General features: G+C 40.8%; 1 long non-coding RNA gene across 1 annotated transcript; it reads left to right on the forward strand.

The window, feature by feature from the left end:
• The first annotated feature begins 1,250 nt into the window (after positions 1 to 1,250).
• LOC307028305 lies at positions 1,251 to 5,578 on the forward strand. Its single transcript, XR_013804929.1, has 3 exons — positions 1,251 to 1,591; positions 3,334 to 3,364; positions 3,468 to 5,578. It is a non-coding gene; the product is annotated as an uncharacterized lncRNA (long non-coding RNA).
• The last annotated feature ends 9,773 nt before the right edge of the window (positions 5,579 to 15,351 follow it).

Genomic DNA, 15,351 nt, shown 5'->3' on the forward strand with positions numbered 1-15,351 from the left:
TACAAGCACATTCAGAATGCAGATACATACACAACAAGGAGAAGAAGAATTACAGAAAGGCTTTATGTTTGCATCAGTACGCCTACAGTGATGCAGTGCTTACTAAATACGGGGGCGAGCATCAGTGACTGGAGGACTACTTATTATCGAGAAGTCTTCAAACAGCAAGATGACATTTTAGGCACAAGCCAACATGTCAGTTCAAAACAAAAACAAGATAATGTGATGAGTTATTGCAGGGCTTTTTCATATACTTAATTCTGATTGGTCATGTTGGACATTCCAGAGGACTGCTAATATTCGCCGACAGACCGCTGCTAATGATAACAAACTTTGCTTAGGAGGATCAAGGAAATAAAGTATGCACAGTCATATCAATCCGCAGAAAGAGGTCCTGTCATTTTAACGGCAGCTGTGGACAACAAACATTAGTTTGAATATTCATTTTGAGATTTGTGGAGAACACAAAAGAAGACAAGACAGGAAGTGAACACTACAGGAAACAACAGAAGAATGAAAATGTGAACAGACTTGAACAGTCTCAGAAAACCTTGATCACCGCTGCCGTCACTTTAAAGAGCAACATGCAGGTTAGAGACACTAGTGAATAAATGTGTAGGAAAATGATGAATACACTAGATTTTCCCAAAGATATACAGAAATATACACTACAGTGACATCTGGCGTCGTTTTAGTAAGACATTTTCACTTCCGCATAAAAAAGCCTCCGCACGTGACCTCCGGCGTGTGACGTAACATGGGGGAAACAAGGGGGAGAGCGGCCGGTCTAACGTATGAATAAACATGGATCACAATGCTAGTTTTGACACAGAAGCATAGCCGCGGGAAGTAGGGGTGCTGGGGGTGCTGCAGCACCCCCTGTTGGCGAGTGGTGTACATTTGAAAAACTGAGTGACCACCTAAATAACAATAGAGAGCCGCAGTGACGCGTCGTAAAACCCGGAAGTAAGTTAGCATTTTTAGCACTTCCGGTTCCTTCCTCAAAAAGCAATGCATTGTTTCCATAGGGTTTTGGAAAATAGCTCGAAATAAGGTCTGTGGTTGACACAAATTTAAGAAGTAAATCACGTTTTGTTCTACGACATTAAATACATCAGCAGTGACCCCACTGGGGATTTTTGAAGAGTTTACGTGTCTGAAAAACGATGGTTGTTACCGAATGGCTGAATAGGACTACAGAAATTGTCGAGGCCGTTGTACTCATTACGCCGAACACGTAAACACTCCCGCTAAGTTTGTTTTCCCCTGTGTTCTGCTTAAAAGCAAGTACCTGCCTATCTTTAGTATCTGTATATCTATATCTGACCATTAGAATCTGTATTTTTGAAATAGTCGTTTTTAACCCCGTAGTTTTACAAGTTATAGAATAATTAATTACCAGTGTTTTCCAATTTTACTCGGCAGTTCGTTTCATTGGCTAACGTTAGCTAAAGCTAGCGCTACTAGTTAGCTACGCAATGGTTTGTTGCTTTGCTCCGGGTTGCAGCCACAGGTCTTCGCATGAAACGTGCTTGTTCTATCGTTTCCCGGCCAATGTTTTCCAAAGGAGAGTCTGGATTCGTGCCATGAGGTAAGCTGAAGTTACATTTTTGTCCATGTCACGGTGAAATGTAAATAATGGGTAGTGACTGTATCGCCATTATAGAGATGGCGCTGCTGAAAAGACCGCAACACAAGTAAAGATAATGAATACATCCTATTAAAACCTGTGTGGCTTATATGATAAGTTTTATTAGTACAAGCAGCATAACGTTTCACCATGTAACTAAAGATTGTAGTCAGGGAAATCAGTTTGACATATTGAACTAATAACAAATCACCTCTTGCTGGCAGAGAACTCTCTGCTCCATAGCTTCTCTTGGACGTAAAATCACATGTACATTTTACATTTATATTCAATTTAATATTCCATCCCTCACATACTTTTGTATATATAATAACTTATATTTTGTTTTTCTTGTTATGCTGCTGCAACACAAACATTTCCCAAATTGGGATCAATACAGTAATATCTTATCTTAATTAATTAAGAAATATAACTATTATAATTAGTGTAGCAGCTGACACCTATTTTCAATATGTATTAATCTACCATTTATTTCTTAAGTTCAATTTTCATCTATAAAAATGTCAAAATAGTGAAAAATGTTCACGAGACTTATCAAAGTGCAAGGTTATATCTTTAGATGTTTTGTTTTAGCCTATGTACTGTATGTCTTAATTAGACCCTCCAGAAAAACGCGGGCAAAAATCCTTGATTATGCGGGCTAAATTCCTTGATTATGCGATTAAACATGCAGGGTTTTATGTGATTTTATGCGGTGAAACTGCGGGAAGTTGCGAAATATGCGGAAAGTTGCGAAATATGCTAAATATGCGGTAAAAAATTATCTTTTTTTTTTTTAAATATTGGGCTGTCTTATTTAATCTCTCTCACACACAACCTGCCACTAACGTTAAACCCCTTTACTATTCAATTAAACACATTCAATGTTTATTTATTGTAAAAGCAATTGGGCTATTTTAATCTCACGCACACACACATACACACACACACACACACACACACTTCTCCGCCTCATTCTGTTTTCATTTACTCGTTCGTTATCTGCAGCTTCAATCTTGTAGGCTACTCACCTCGTTTCTTGTAGCCCTCGAAAGGGTTTTGGAGGTTGATGCCTCGTGAACGTGAGTTGTTTGGCTTTCTTGTCCGCAGCAGCAGAAAGCATTTTCGAATGTTTGAATGAATCAAAGCGGGTCGTCACCGTCGATTTTCTCTTATGCTCCAACACACAGTTGCACGGGGTGCAGAATAGTTTCCCCCCACTTTTTGCCCGGTCTTTAGTAGAAATGTTCGTCGGTAAATGAGATGGATTAGATATTTTCATCTTGGTGTTTTCTCTATCGTGTGAGCTCCACACGTTCACTCTATACAGTGTTGTTTACATTCTGTGATGCGCGAGCTGATGACGTCACGTCAAGACGAGTTAACTTTTTTTTTTCTCAATTTTGTGTGGAAAAATGCGGGAATTATGCGGCCTTTTGATAAATATGCGGCCTTTTAGAAATCCGCGCCATTTAGCTGATTATGCGGTAAATTCTGCGATCGCAGAATCGCGTTTTTCTGGAGGGTCTACTTAATGCTCTTACAGTATATGTGACGGTGTGACTTCCATGAAACTATATTTTATATCTTCCCAACAGACGAGCTAACAGAAAACCTAACACTCTAACAACCACAACATTGCAAAGGCGAGTAAATGTAAATTAAAAACAATTCACAATTTTATTATTTCTTCTTCTTTCTTGGAGTGAGGTGAAGCTGACCTTGCACTTGGTGCCAGTAAGGATGTTCCTCACGCAGGCTGAATGTTTCTCCTTCCTTCCTGACAAAGAAGCCCTTGATTTGCAATGCTTCACTAATTGTCATTTCCCTTGCTCCGTAGGGACACTTTACCTCAAGCACAGCGGAAGACCCTACCAGACCATCTGGAGATGCCCCCAACATTCCTGATTGGGAGAGCAACAAATCTGACTCATGGACCTGCATCTGAGTTGCAGTGGTGAATGCCCAACGCCCTCACATTCATTCATAGTCCCCCACTGTACAGACAAAACACCATCAAGGGCCTGTTGTTGCCTTAGCACCCTGGCAATAAAGGAAGCAGTCACACGCTTTGACCTCAGGACAGCTCCAAAGTTGCTGGCAGTCAACCTTCCTTTCCTGAACAAATGTCCGTTTGGGCTGGTTCGCTGACCAGTGGTAGCCACCTGAATTGCCCTCTGTTGCTCTTCAGACAATGCCATGCTTGCCACAATTGCCTCAGGTCCCTGATGCCCAACAGATTTGATAATTTCAGGAACAGTAAGTGTTTCCAAGCTGTAGTGTTCCTCTTCTGGCTCGGGGGAGAGAAGCCAAGAAATTCCTGAGAACCTGCCCCCGAGTCTGTCCCTCAGCCAGTCACGATCTTCGGAGGTAGGCTCTCTTGTCAGCGGGTTAAATTAGTTATTGGTTTCAACATTCACATTAAAACAGTTACTAAATCAGCTTACTATCACCTAAAGAACATATCTAGGATTAAAAGACTAAAGTCACAGCAGGATTTGGAAAAACGTGTCCATGCTTTTATCTTCAGTAGACTGGACTACTGCAATGGTGTCTTCACAGGTCTCACTAAAAAATCTATTAGAAAGCTGCAGCTGATTCAGAACACCGCTGCTCGAGTCCTCACTAACACTAAGAAAGTGGATCACATTACTCCAGTTCTGAAGTCTTTACACTAGCTTCCTGTGTGTCAAAGAATAGATTTCAAAATACTGCTGCTGTTTATAAAGCACTGAATGGTTTAGGACCAAAATGCATTTCTGACCTCCTGCTAAATGATGAACCATCCAGATCTCTCAGGTCTACAGGGACTGGTCAGCTTTCTGTCCCCAGAGTCAGAACTAAACATGGTAAAGCAGCGTACAGTTATTATGCTCCAAATATCTGGAACAAACTCCCAGAAACCTGCAACTTACCACTTTTAAATCCAGGCTGAAGACTTTTCTTTTTGTCGCTGCTCTTAATTGAACTATTAATATCTTAGACTGCACTGTAACTTTTATCCATGTATTTTTTCTTTTAATGTTTATTTTATTAGCTTTTCTTTTTAATGACTGATTTTAAATGCCATTTTCTTAATGTCTTTCATTTTTTGTAAAGCACTTTGAATTGCCTTGTGTTGAAAAGTGCTATATAAATAAACTTGCCTTGCCTAATAAAGATTTCATGTGACACATAAAATTGATTTGTTGATGGGAATTAATGTGAATAAATTAACTCGGTCTTAAAAGGTTAACGGTACTCTTGCTATCACTACTCACCGACACTATAAACCTTGTCCCTCATGCTAGCCCTGACATCACTGGTAAGCACACCTTCATCTAGGCTGCACTGTAACGTGTCCTGACTTGTAGTGGTTCTCTCCTCTATCTACACTCTTCTTGTCATCTTTGTAAAACGATATCAGACTGGTAATTGACACAGCCATGACTTCTAGTTAAATTCAGTGTGGCTAAAATGAAAAGCTTTGTTAAAATATGCAAGCACGCGAAAGTCAAATTCAGCTTTATTGTCAAAAATTCTACATGTGTTATACATCCAGAAATATCGAAATATCGTTTCCCACAGTGTGACATGTATACATAAAACAAAAAGGGCCTAGATAAACGTGGTATACATTAAACAAAACGGGCCTAGATAACCGGGGTATACAGTTTAAAATGTTAATATATTTAAAGTTTTCAAAGTGCAGTTTCAGTGCAAGTCAGTTGAAACGATCTTAAGTTGGCGTGACGTTGAAGTCGTGCGACCCTGCTGCTGTACTGGCTTGTAGTTCGTTTATAGCATAACGTTAGCATTTTACTTCTGCCGACTAGATTTATTATTCAAAAATTATAAAAGTAGGGTTGACATGTGGATATTATCCGGCTGAACAAAACGTGATCCCTCTCTTAAATATGTGTCAACCACAGACCTTATTTCGAGCTATTCTCCAAAATCCTATGGAGAAATTGCATTGCGTTTTAGACGAAGGAACCGGAAGAAGTTTACTTCCGGGTTTAAGGACGCGTCACTGCGGCTCTCTATGATTAAACTACATAAAATAGTTATGATTTTACTTAAAATAAAATTAGCTGTATACAGTAGCATATAATAGTCATAGTACATATTTGTATCAGTCAGGTGGCTTGAATTTATTTTCCAAATAAATAAAATCCGATTCATCTAGGTCGTAGGTCGTGGGAGAGTGACGTAATTGACGCGACACACACACTGCAGAGTGACAACTTTCTAGAATAGCGCAAAAAAGGATTTTGGAATTTTTTTTCTCAAACAAACAACCCAATAAAAAGACTGGACCACCAGCTACTCCTCAGCCCACCACCTCTACAACTAGAGTAATATGACACAGAAGAGACTGACACATCTGACTTTGAGGTATGTCCATAATAACATTTTGGACAATGTGGATGTATCTGCTCTAATGAGGGTCTTCATTAGTAGCATCCCAGGCTACATTTGGAGTTTTGTGAAGCCCCAACACAAAGTAAGACGATATTTTCCCTTTAATGCTGCTGCCGCTGTGCAGTGTTTTGCCTTGTCAATCAGTTAAAATTGAATTCATAGTTTTATTAATATTGTAAATAATATTTTCTGACTATTTGTAATGTTATTTAGGTTTGTAAGACCCATAGTTAGCATGTGGGCATGTGCAGCTGTTGCTAAGTGATGTAGGTATAATGGTTTATTAAGCCTAACAGTTAAGGCGAGACACCCCAGATGAATAGGGTAAACATTTTTAACTTAAATATATCAGCTAGACATTTTTCCAGTTAATTACCTACAATAAGGCAATTGTTTATTGTATTACAAGTTTTCTGAATATGCAAATGAGCTATTATCTCATAAAATGTGTGCATATTTTTAACACATTTCAGGAACCGAAATCTGAACTTTGGATAAAGCCAGGTTAAAAATTCTCGTTTCATTTTGTAGTCATATTAACATCTAAGGCTTTTACATAAGGGATTTTGGATATCTCTTTTTATCGCTCCATAAATCAGAAAATACCGTCAACAGCCCTAAAATATCAATTTTCGCCAGGTTTCTAGGTATACAATCTTATATAATTCAGGCTATGAATGACATATGAACAAACCCTTCGGTAAAAGCCTTCATAATATTGATAGGAATATAACTGGAAGGTGTGGTGTATGTAAGTGCAACTGAAGTGGACATTTCGGACTCAAGAGTAGGAGAAAAAACTCATTTTGAGAAAATGACCTTTAAAGATTGCAGTGTGGCGCTAGCTGAACCCTCCTGTTCTTTGGATGACAGCTTGCGCCTCGACGCACTCCGTGAAGGTATTTCATGTTCGGGGTCATTTGTTTTTTGTATAATCTTGCTTCGTGCAAGTGACAATTGTTGTTGTCTTCTCTGTGAACTTTTTTTTCGCCATTCTTTTGCCATTTTGAGATTTAAATTTATAGCGGAAAGCTAACCAGGAAGTGTTTTAGCACACCACGTGACGCATCTGAACGAATCACGTTGTCAGAAGTTGACACCAGCCAATGAGATTTAGTTTCTTGGCTTAAGACCCTTTTGTACTTTCACGATTGGTTGCTGATGCAAAGGAAATGACCATATTTGGATCCGATGGGATTGTGCATGAGAGACCGAGCTTTCCAACGATACCTCTGATGACATGGTGCAAACAGCGGTCGCGGTACTTTATGTTCCGTTAGAATGCTAACTTTTGGTGAATTTAGGAGAAATATACATATGGAAATAGACAAACTATAGTAAAATGAACACTTAACACTAGAACCGCCAACGGGTAAATTTTACCCGCATCTGTTTTTTTATTGTATGTAACTTATTTTCAATAAAATATTAACGTCTCCCAGTCCGTGAATTTTCCTGAAAGTGTGTTATGTAACACCCTGTGTTGTTAAAAATTGTCAATATGAAGTCAGATTGAAAAAATCGCCAAAGAAACGGCTATTTATTCCTATTTCCGCCAGCGGGTAATATTTACCTCATAGAAATGCAGCGCTCCTCGCGCTATTGATTTCACGCGTAAACATAAACATGACGTGTTGCTATAGCAACGCCTTTTGTCTACTGCTGTAGATAGAGAGATTGAGAGATAGATAGATTGAGAGAGAGATAGATAGATATATAGATTCATAGAGAGAGAGAGAGAGAGAGAGAGAGAGAGAGAGAGAGAGAGAGAGAGAGAGAGAGAGAGAGAGAGAGAGAGAGAGAGAGAGAGAGAGAGAGAGAGAGAGAGAGAGAGAGAGAGAGAGAGAGAGAGAGAGAGAGAGAGAGAGAGAGAGAGAGAGAGAGAGAGAGAGAGAGACGGTTATATTTCCAAAATGGACAAAAGAAAGAGACTCATGAACGTACAGGAGGCACTAGCGTTGCTAAACCGTCTGAGCGAAGCAGAGTCTGATGGTGGGGAAGTATCAGGACTGAGTGATGTGTCCTGGGTTTGTTCTGCCTCTGATGGGTCATCTGACAGCGATCCTGAGCCTCCGCGGAACGTGAGGCCGTCCCAGCCTGATCCCCGCTTGCAGATGGGCCTACTGTACCAGCCCATGCAGAAGGTATGATGATTCTTGTTTTTTATTTCCTACTTTTCTACAAATCGTAGGCTATAAGATATCAAGGCATATAGATAATGCCTTTTCTTTTTACAAATGATCTTTTCATTGCCTTTCGAGGATGTAATATTATCAAATAAACATTTATGAAATATACTTTAGTCCATAGTAGTGTTTTCCTCTCTCCTATTTAGTGTGTGCCACTGAGCCGTCACCAGCCCAAGAGATCGGGAAAGATGGCACAGTGTGGACGGTCATGGAGCCTTGCGGAGGCGCAGGGAGACGGCAGATACAGAACATCCTCACGGAGTCTGCTGGCCCCACACCACACGCACGTCACAACATTACTCACAAACTCACAGCATTTATGTGTCTGTGTGATAATGTAATGTTGGAGGAAATCCGTGATTGCACAGTCGCTGAAGCGCGGAGAGACAGAGCCACCTGGGATGTCTCTATTATGGAGCTGAAGGCCTTTATTGCGCTTCTCTATGTGAGAGGTGCATATTGTGGGAAGAACATTGAGATGGAGAGTTTCTGGTGCGAGCAGTGGGGCAACGCGTTCTTCAACGCAACACTGTCGAGGAACAGGTTTCGGGAAATCATGCGCTACCTGCGCTTTGATAAAAAGGAGACCCGCCGGTGCCGGTTGACCACCGACAAGTTTACGCACGTGAGGAAGGTGTGGGATCGTTTTGTCGAAAATTAAATCGCGTCCTACAGGCCAGGGTCCGACATCACTGTGGATGAACAGCTATTCCCGACCAAATCAAGATGTCCATTCACACAGTACATGCCCAACAAGCCGGACAAATTTGGCATCAAGTTTTGACTGGCAGCTGACGTTGACAGCAAATACATGCTGAATGGCTTCCCTTACCTGGGAAAAGAGGCCAGCAACACAACGGCTAGGAGAGAACGTGGTGCTGAGGCTGGTGGAGCCCTTTGTTGGTAAGGGAAGAAATATAACCACAGATAATTTCTTTACCTCCCTCCCTCTCGCCAAAGCGCTTCTCGCCAAAAATACCAGCCTAGTGGGAACCATCAAGCGCAACAAGCGGGAGCTCCCACCCTCTGTGCAAGGGAGATCTGTTCAAGGTCTGAAGAGCGACAAAATGGTGCTCTCAGTCTACCAGTGCAAGCCGAGGAGAAACGTGACAATACTCAGCACGCAACACCAGCATGTGGCCATCTCCACAGAAAGAAAGAAAAAGCCAGAGACTGTGGAATACAACGTATAACGTTCTGCAAATGTGTCAAGTGTGGGGATGCTGTGTGTGGCAAATGCACAGCCAAGGTGCTCAGTGTTTGCAACAATTGTGTTTGAGTGTTTGTGAAGCGTTGTGATCGATGTGTTCGTTTTTATTGTTCTTCTTCTCTGATATTTTTTGTTATTTGTATACGTTCTGTGTTATCTGCTGTTCAATTATATAACAAATACATTATTATATTAATTTATATTATTGTCACGTTGTTGTTTTTTTATGAGTAGAAGGCTATCAGACGATATGAAGCATTTTTACATTTACGAAACACAAGCCTAACATCAAGCGTTTATTCGCGAGAGTGGTTAATATTTCTACCATAGAATATGCAGCGATCCTCGCGCTGTTGATTTTGCGCGTAAACATGACGTGTTGCTATAGCAACGCCTTTTGTCTACTGCTGTTCCTATAGATAGATAGATGGATAGATATATATAGATAGATAGATATATATATAGATAGAGAGATAGACAGATAGATAGTTATAGATAGAGAGAGAGAGAGAGATAGAGATATATACCTAAACAAAACACAAGTCTAACACCAAGCATTTAAATCAGCACTGTAGTGATATTTTATACTTCATGCTATCTGTACAAACTATATAATATGAAAAGCTGAAAGTCCACAGATTATATTGGTATACATTTCATCCTTGTGCGATCAAAGCTCACTGTTCTGTATGGTACATTGTACCTTGGAAATCAATAGCGGGTAAACTTTACCCGTTGGCGGTTTTAGGTATACAGCGACCTCTGGCGGTTCTAGTGTTAAATGTGTATTTTGTACGTTTTCCTTCCAAAAGCCTGAAAGAAAACATGTTATGGAATCAAAAGAGCACAACATCTCAAAATTGACCAGTGCATGAAAAAAGATTTGTTTTGCCTGCCGTGTCTCGCCTTTAACAAACAATTTATGTGGCTCGTATCACTGACAGCTGGGCACCGCCTTTTTTCTTTTTTTTTTAAGCGGCCCCCTCCCCACTTTTGGCAGCACCCCCAGAGCAAAATGACTTCCCGCGGCTATGCACAGAAGAGGTTGAAAATATATATTCGAATGCATATGATTATAATTATGAGCCTGCTAGGCGTCCAAGAGACCAGGAGCAGCCAAGGATTAGAAAAAATAACGGCCATCGGAGAGAAATGGAGCTTTGGTGTGTGGAGAACCAGTGGAGAACAGAGCAGCTGTCTTGGTGGGGGACCGGCGTTAGCATGTTAGCTAACGTCAACATTGTAAAGTTAGCAATCATATATCAGGCTAGTAGTATTGATAATATAGTAACGTTACTGGCAGGACTGTTGATACTGATCCATAACAGAAACTAATGCGCAAATATCAGGCTTATCTCGCGTTACCTAATGCAACTCCACACTACGGTGCTGACCAGAGGGGAGTCGCAAGACACGGCTGATACTTGACGATCTGGCGGAGAAAGGTTGTGGAGCCTCCGTTGATATGCCGTTGTAAATGGCTTGATTGAAAGCAGGTGTGTAGTCGGGGAGGGTGCACAGCTGATCGCAGCAGGTGAGTGGAGGTTGAGCCGGGAGCCAGGAGTGACAGCCACCACGCCCACACAAACAACGCAGACAGGGGGAAACAAACAAACACAAAGGAGACGGCTGGAGCCGTACAGCCACCACAGCGTTACCTAACTCCACACTTCAGGTGCTGTGTACCGGAGGGGAGAGAGAGAGCAGCGAAGGGGGGAGAGAGAGAGCAGCGAAGGGGGGGGGAGACATGTAATACGGTTTCTTGATAAAGCTGTGGAGACGGAGTATGTGCTGCAGGGGGGTGGATGCACAACGCACCCAGGAACGAACGCTAGCTCCGGTCCTTTTCCCGTGAGGGAAACTGTGGACTCGATGCCCTGACAGGCTTGAGTTTGTGCAACCTGCACAACACACAAGCTCACTATGATTACAAATGGTCAAATGCAATGTAAAATTACCGAAAAAATACCAGCTCACTAAATCACAACCTCTCAAACCAACTAAAAAGCTACTACAGCGGATTGGGCAGAGAAGGAGTCAGAGAAAGTTGCTCCCCCGTGTGACGTAATATGACGCGTTTGACGTATGACGTTTAAAAAAAAGCAGTTTTTAGTAGCAGAGCTCAAAACGGCTCCTTTCCCTCTGAATTCCTGCCCTTATGTCTTGTAAAACATATCAAATCCTGCATTAACATTTTTTATTGTAATTTCCAGGCAAGGTTAAGCATAAATGTAGGAAAAAAAACAAACATGCAAGTTGCTCTTTAAGTTAGATGGATGCAGTGGGATAATCACATTCAACACAGTGGTTTAGGCTAATAACACTTGCATTTGTTAAAATGGCCATAGGCTTTATAAGTTTAAGAACCTCCGACCTAAACCCTTGAGTAGCTACACACTTGAGGAAATAAACCTTTTGATAAAGGTTTCATTATGGTGTTTGATTTGGCAAAAATCATCCATTTTCCTTTTTTCAAAAATCTGCTGCCTAAAGTTGGAGCCCAGGATCATCTCCTAAACCAACCTGATGAGGAGTCCTTAAAGTGCTCAAACAATAGAAATCTGAACACTTAAAAATCCTCTGGGCAGCCTCCATGCTTCAGATTTGTTCTCAAGTCTTATATTCCCTCTTATCACATTGTACCAAATGCTCAAGATAAATGCCTTCCTTAGTTTGCGTAAAATTGCATACAGGTGAGAGGAGACAATTGATATCATCGCATTACCTTGGCTGATTCAAACATAATGACAATAATGTGAGCCCCTATAAGCTGTTTAAGCCACTAAGTGAAGGAACACTTGCTGCAACAAAGTGACATCCAACACGGCCATGTACTGTACGACAGTTCGCAGAGATAAGATCGCCTTTCAACAGGAGAACATGACCACGGTTCCCAAAGGTCAACACGTAGCCTGGGAGAGACGGAACAAATGCCACATACTGTAGCTGCTTGTCACTTGATCTAGCCTTTTATTTTCCCAGGGTTCAGGTCATAACAGAAAAACACAGTGACCATGGGAGATGATATACATTTCTGCTACTATTTATCAGGACTGCTAGAACAAATATTCACTTCAAATGTAAATGTAAGCATAAACAGCAACACATGGAGCAGATGTCAGGTTTGTGTACCCTGAACAGGGAGGAATGTGAGCCAGAGAAGTATGTTAAGATAGTCAAGTTCACTCTCAATAAACAGGCCACTCATATGGGGACACACATGCTTGTGTTAAATGTACAGACATGCTACACTGTGCTCAAGCTGCTAAATACCGTATGCAGAGAGAACTGGACCCAGCATTCAAGGGGGGGGGGGGGGGGGGCTCCTTCCTATGGTAGAACCTCAGAAGCTCAAAGAAGACAAAAAAGTGTCACTTCCAAGGTGACAGATGTAACATTTCAGTGGTGAATATAGTCTATATATCACAATTAAATATGACTTTGAGGTTCTTTACCTGAGTATTTACCTTTTATGCTTCTTTATATTTCTACTCGGCTACATTTTCGAATCCAATATTTTCCCCCCTCTAAGTCTGACAGCATTCATTATTTTTAACAAATTCAAATTATGAACTAATACAACAGTTAAATCAACTAATAAATAAACATTGACACGTAATTACAGTTTTCAAATATTCAGCAGCACTACACAAAGTTGTCAAAATAAGCTCCACCTTTACCCGCTGTGACAGACACATCGATGCATCAATAATCATTATCCAGTAATATATGTATATTAAATATGATTCTGAAATGGGCCATCAGTATTGCTACCTATTCTAAAGCATAACATTAGAGTACTTCCACCACTGGCAGCATTTCGGTATCTTTTCTCAGCATTTAGAGAATTGCTTATAATGCCTGCCTTTGAGACACTTCTGGGTCACTTTACTCAGTTAGAACCTTCCAAATAAAAAAAGAGTGTCTGAACCTATCTTCAGATTTTTGGTCGAACATTATCAACAAACGTATGTATGAACAAACAAGCGTACGTGCTATGTGAGGGAAAACAGCAGACACACACACACACACACACACACACACACACACACACACACACACACACACACACACACACACACTGCATGTCAGCAAACTGTGGGAGGGACAGTGTGAAAAATATGCCTTGTCACATTCAGGGAGTGCTGGGAAACAAGAGGAGGAGAGGGATTATGGAGGTAAAACATAGAGACAAAAGGCTGGGGAGTTACCTAGAAAAACACAGAGATGAGGGGGAGGAGGAGGAGGAGGAGGAGGAGGAGGAGGAGGAGGAGGAGGAGGAGTGCATGTTATGTTTAATTCACAGGGCCGTTTGAAGCATTATTGGATTTGTGTCATGGTACATTTTTCAGAAGTTTAACTGAGGTCGTTACCTCTGCACTGCGGGATGTTCCCCGTTCAGAAGCTCATTCAACTTCCGACTGAATGTTATCAGGAAGTGAGTTAGTGGAGTTTATTTATTACAGCATCTTTCAGAAAGCAAGGTCACAAAGTACTTCACAAGACTAACACAGTTGGAAATAACACCATAAATCAGTAAAAAGAAGCAAACAATACAACATAAGCAGAAACAGACTTTAAAAAACACAACAAACACAAGACAGCTCGAGGCGAGTTAAAGTTGGAGAGACATTCTGAGTCACAAACAAAAGGAGCTACACAGAAGAAGCTTGACTTTTTTAACCCGAATCCATTCAGCTTTCTGTCTGTGTCTGTTGCCGGGTACTTTTTCCAGAGCACAGATAGAATATTCTCTCTCATTGTGTATTTTTCAGACAACACAGTCTTCCTTCACACTGCTACCTTCTGTTTTTAGGACACAACAGGATCTTTATTTCTTTACCAATATACAATACTAAGTAGAACCGACCAACAATTTAAAACAAAACTTTCAAAAGCAATAGAATTTCATTTGATTTCTGAGTATTGCAGAATGAATCATGTGTCAAACACAAGTTTGTGATACTTAAATGCTTTCTTCAGCAGGATAATCTCCACATATTAACACCACTTTGGGATTTTTAAAGTGTTAACGCAATTGCCAGACTTAAAAAGGCGACGCTAGGCTATAAACAAATGTCATCACGGTCACATGACTGCGGCATGATGACTTTTGTAGTTAATGTTGTCAATTGTTAGCAACCGCTGTTTTTATGACAGATACTGTAGAAGCATTGGACATTCACCAGTGGAGTATTTACTGACGTAGTTGGTGTCGTAGAATAAAGCATGTGTTAACCACAGACCTTATTCCAGGCTTCTAACTAAATATACTCAAAGAAACTGTGACAATTCTGACAAAATCATTTATGTTTAACGCTGTGTCCTTAGAGTCCATCTGTGTGACGATCAACATTTTGATTTGGTGTAATTGCACCGTCAGACTGAAGTCTTGCTCGGACGTCATTGTTTTAGCCATTCATCTGCTGACAATGGCATTCTATACCTGACCTCTTATTCTTCTAAAAAAAGACAGATGAGACAATTTCCGTCATTTATGAACAAGCTGTAAGACACCAGCACTTAGTGCAGTTCTGAGAGAACAGAACTGAAGATTACATAAAGAATGGACAAAGATAACAGTATTGATTATGATGTGTTTTTTACCCTTGCAAAATCACTTTTCTTCAGCAGTTCAATAATAGTGTCTTAATCACAGCGTTCACTCAGGCACTCTGCGAGCGATGTCTGCCAGTACAGTACAGAGCTGGAGTGGGCGGTTTAATGGAATATGGGTCAAATGGCCTGCAATTCAGAAGTAAGTGTTTTCTCTAGTGAGCAAACACAGATGGATGCACATATTTTCAAACTCACTTTCCAGTTCTCTCACTTTGCCCTCAAACCTTTGGATGTCTTACTTGTGCAGTTGTAGTCATACTCTGCTATTGTGCCCATTTGTTTGGTGTGATAACATTTGATTT

This window comes from Notothenia rossii (assembly GCF_949606895.1).
Source record: "Notothenia rossii genome assembly, chromosome: 2".
Lineage (NCBI taxonomy): Eukaryota > Metazoa > Chordata > Actinopteri > Perciformes > Nototheniidae > Notothenia > Notothenia rossii.